The sequence below is a fragment of the Halichoerus grypus genome, chromosome 3, assembly GCF_964656455.1.
Source record: "Halichoerus grypus chromosome 3, mHalGry1.hap1.1, whole genome shotgun sequence".
NCBI lineage: Eukaryota > Metazoa > Chordata > Mammalia > Carnivora > Phocidae > Halichoerus > Halichoerus grypus.
This window is the reverse complement of record NC_135714.1, coordinates 194,401,575-194,406,065: the sequence shown is the minus strand read 5'-3', so window position 1 is coordinate 194,406,065 and position 4,491 is coordinate 194,401,575. Positions and strand designations below refer to the sequence as shown.

Below are 4,491 nucleotides of genomic sequence, written 5' to 3'. Positions count from 1 at the left end.
GTACAGAAAAAAATAATTTAGGAAGTTGGCTCCTGATCAGCTACTTCACTGAATTAAAGTGCAATGAGGTTCATAACTTTTAAATAGAAATATTAAACGTGTGTATTAAATACCTGTGTGTGAGGTATAGGGCAAACACGTGCGTGGGATGGGAGCCAGTGGGGCCCAAAGATAGACAGGACACAGCACCTGCTCTAGTGGAGTTAATCATCTAGTTAGCGCAGTAAGAGAGCAATGCGGAAAGTTAAAGGAAGTGTTTCAATAACAGTTCTAGACAGTAGAAGAGATGTCATAAAACAGTGCATGATTCATTGCCAAAAAGATTGTTGCTGACAATAACTGCTGCAGGATTTCAAAGAAAAAGGTCATTTTGAGCTGAGAAAGGCCTGGGGAGACTTTACAGAGAAGGAAGGATCCAGCTCACTCCGAGAGATGTAGAGGAGCCTGTGGGTGGGCAAAGGAAACACATCTTAGAAAGGCTGTTTTGTTTTGTTTTTTAAATGTACATATATACACATATACATGCACATATATATACACACATACACACATATATATACATAAACTCCTCCATCCAGGATGTTCAGGTGACTAGTGTAGGAAGGAAGGCACTCAGGGGCCCAAGTGGATGATGCCAGGTTGTAAAGAAACACTGGGACATTCAAGAGAAAATTTGGCCAAAAGCTGGAAAAAATCCAAGTGTCCACCAACAAATGAATGGATAAACCAAATATGGTATACAGTGGAACATTACTCAGCCTTCAAAAGGGAAGTTCTGGCACATGCTACAACGTGGATGAACCCTGGAGGCATTACTGGCTAAGTGAAATAAGCCAGTCACAAAGAGAAAATTCTATATGATTCCACTTTTATGATGTACCTAAGGTAGTTGAATTCAGAGACGAAAGCAGAATGATGGTTGCCAGGGGCTGAGAGGAAGGGGGAATGGGGAGTTAGCTCCTAATGGGGGCAGAACTTCAATGTTGCAAGATGAAACGAATTCTGGAGATGGATGGTGGTGATGGTTGCAAGATATGAATGTACTTAATACCACTGAAGATGGTAACGTTTACGTGCATTATACCACATTAAAAAGTATATTTAAAAACAGAGAGAGAGTGGGGCGCCTGGGTGGCTCAGTCGGTTAAGCATCTGCCTTTGGCTCAGGTCGTGATCCCAGGGTCCTGGGATTGAGCCCCGCATCGGGCTCCCTGCTCAGCGGGAAGCCTGCTTCTCCCTCTCCCGCTTGCCCTGCTTGTGCTCTCTCTCTCTCTGTCAAATAAAGAAATAAAATCTTAAAACAAAACAAAACAAAACAAAACAAAAGAGAGAGAGAATAGCAGCAGGCAAGAGAAGGTAGAGACTGGGGTTCAGGGAGCGCAGGGTGGGAGAGAAGAGATTTAGCAGTTGGCTACAACAAACAGGGGCAGCACCTTTTCCTAGGCTCCAGGCCTGTGAGCCCCATGGGCTCCACCTAGGAATTCCACCACTGAGTGGTGAGCACGTGGTATAGAGAAGCCCTCCCCCCATTTTCTTTGGAAATACTGAACTCAATTTAACAAAAGACCTTTAAAATCTTTTAAAATCTGACCTTGGAAATGGAGTAAGACCGGACACCTGCAGACATTCACTTCTGCCCCCTGTCCGTTTCCCACTGGCCTTACTCAGAGGATGTGGACACTAAAAGTAGACAACTCAACCCCAGAGAAAGTGCACAGGAACATGGACAGTGTTTTCTCTAGCTTAGCAAAGAGGTAGCCAGAGCCAGCTCGGCAAGATGGCGCCATCTGCATTGTTGCACCTGGTCAGGTTGTTGGCATGGCCAGGCTCCTGAGCGGCTCCTCAGTGAGGGTGAAGTCCTGTGTTTGAGAACCACCACATGACAAACCCGAATGGCTGGAAGTTGGACTGACCTTGGGCACCTCTCTGTCTTCTTGTGGATCCATCTCATCAAACAACATAATGAAGATGTTTAGAGTATATAAGAAGAAATGGGTTGGAACAAACTTTGGAAATACTAATACAGTATGTTCCATCAAGTGATGATAGCAGTTCCTTTGGATTTACCAATATGTTGAGTTAAATGAGAAAGGAAAAAATTGTATGTGAATGTATGTCAGGTCAGCACTTGTGTTTCTCATCATTACATGAAAAAATCAAAATAGTTCTGTATTCTTCAGATTATGTATACTGTGACAAGGTGTAGAAAATGTCAATTCTAAGGCTCATTATGAGAAATATTTCAATGTGGAAGTTACCGTCTGGTAACAGGGTCAGTCGTAATTAAGGACACATTGATAAGAAAACTTGTTTAGGAGACAGATTTTTTTTCAATCACTGCTTAAGGATTTACTCCTTATATCAACTCTTAATTTCTAATCAAAATAGTCTTTGGTGGATTAGGGTGTAGAACTACTTTATTACTCAAAATAAAAATGAGCTCAAATACTGTTTTCTTCTAGAGGTGCCATTTTGGTAAGTCAGAAGGTAATGATGAATCCAATTATCAGACCAAAAAAAAAAAGTTGGCAAAGTTGAGCTTCATCAAATGAACGATTCTATTACCTAGCCATCGAGGTCACCTTTAACTGAAAACTAGGAACCACCAGGGAATCCACCTGATGCACAGCAGACATTCAATAACTATTTGGAGATGCATATACTCTCATGGTGAAATGGCTTTAGACCCCTCCAACAGTTAGGAAGGAAAAATTGGTCTAGCTCTAGGTCTTTTCAGAATTCATGGGCACCCATCAATTGGTCTAAATGTGACAAGGTTTTTCCTGTAAGTGTGATCCTGGATCCAAAAAGCCCCGGGCCCAGGGATATTGTGCCTGCCTCTGCCAATGATGATCTGTAATTCAACTCATCAGGGGTCACTGGCTGCTGGAGCTCCGGTCCTCACACTGAGTCTTAGGCAAGGCCTCCCGGCCCATGACTTGCTGAAACTGCCATTTTTTTAAGTGGCCTTACTTTAAAGAACAGAAACAACTGAACTATGAATATTAAAACTTCTTACCGGTGTCACAAATAGGAGAACTACCTCCTCTGCATCCTTGGGTCCTTCTGCAACAATCCATTCTTCGACCTAAATAATTTTAATCCTCAGGTGGGTAAGGACATCGGAAGATCAGAAATTATGCCTGGCCCATGGGAAGTTTAGATCACTGGTCATCCAAGCCTACATTTTTATTCAAGCTCTTCTCAATTTTTCTTTATACGCTTGTTCGTTTATTTTCTTCATTTGTAATTTAGGAAAAGATGGCTAATACATGGGTCTTGTTGGGCTTCAGAAGTCTTTAAGGACAGACTTGTAAAAAAAAAAAAAGAAGAAGAAGAAGAAAAGCATGAAATGTGTCAGGGAAATGGAGTTCCTATCATTTCACTCACAAATTTTGCCTTTTAAATGTAGTTCTCCTGCCAACCGTTCGGTGAAAGATGGTTTCCTTATTGTCATTTATTAGCTGTGACAGGTAGCAACACTATTCTCAGATAGAGTCTCCCTTTGCCACAATTATCTAGTAATGCCTGCAAGGCAGAAGACTGCTCAAAACCCCTTCCTTCTGGAATGCTTTTCCCAAAGGCAACAGTTCAAAGCAAACCTCTATTAACTGGAACACTGACATCTGCAGAATTCTCTGGACAGAAAGATCCCACCACTCCTGCAGTGATAGCAGAAACCAAGACATAATTACTTACACTCCCATCACCAGGAAATCAAGTTCAGCAACCGTTCTGTGTGTGGAAGCCTTATCTACCCACACCGAGAGAATCACCACTCCATAAACAACCCAACCACAGACTGTTGGTGGATGTACTTCCTTCTGAGCAAGGATCTGTCCTTAAACATCTCCCAACGGGGAAAAAAAAATAACCTTTTTTTTCCACTAAAATTCCATGTAACCAATGGGACACAATGTAAGATAGTACCAACATGAACTAAATTAGATGCCCTCCTGGCTTATTAGCCCCTAGACATACTTACGAATGTGACATAAAAATTACACACTCCCCGCAACAGGGCTCATGACTCGTAATGTGCAGCCACATAAAAATCTAATATATTTTCTATCTTTAAGTATCTTTACTGATTTCTTTCTTCTATGTACCTTTTGTTTTATGCATTTTAGAGCTGGGGACAAGTGGCTGGGGGGAGAGAAGAGACCCAAAAAAAAAAAAAGAGAGAGAGAGAGATTTAGAAAGAGAATAAGGCGACAGAAGTGTCACAGGAGGGGGAAGCCTCGGGCCCATCGGAGGGCCGGGATGACCCATCAGATGGCCCGCACGTGAGACTTCCTTAACACCTTCAACCCGGTCCATAAACACGCATCGCCCCCCATCAACCCCGGAGAAAGCACCCAGCACCCATCCCTCAAACTGTTCTCTGAGCATGAAACATATGCGATGTGTTCCACAGACAATACAGAAATGACAGAAACGGAGAGCTAAGCATACAATGAAAACATAAAAACTGAACATACTTCCGTGTGG

At 42.4% G+C, this 4,491-nt stretch overlaps 1 pseudogene; it reads left to right on the top strand.

The window, feature by feature from the left end:
- Positions 1 to 1,777: 1,777 nt before the first annotated feature.
- LOC118532693 (NADH dehydrogenase [ubiquinone] 1 subunit C1, mitochondrial pseudogene) lies at positions 1,778 to 2,083 on the top strand (annotated as a pseudogene).
- Positions 2,084 to 4,491: the final 2,408 nt, after the last annotated feature.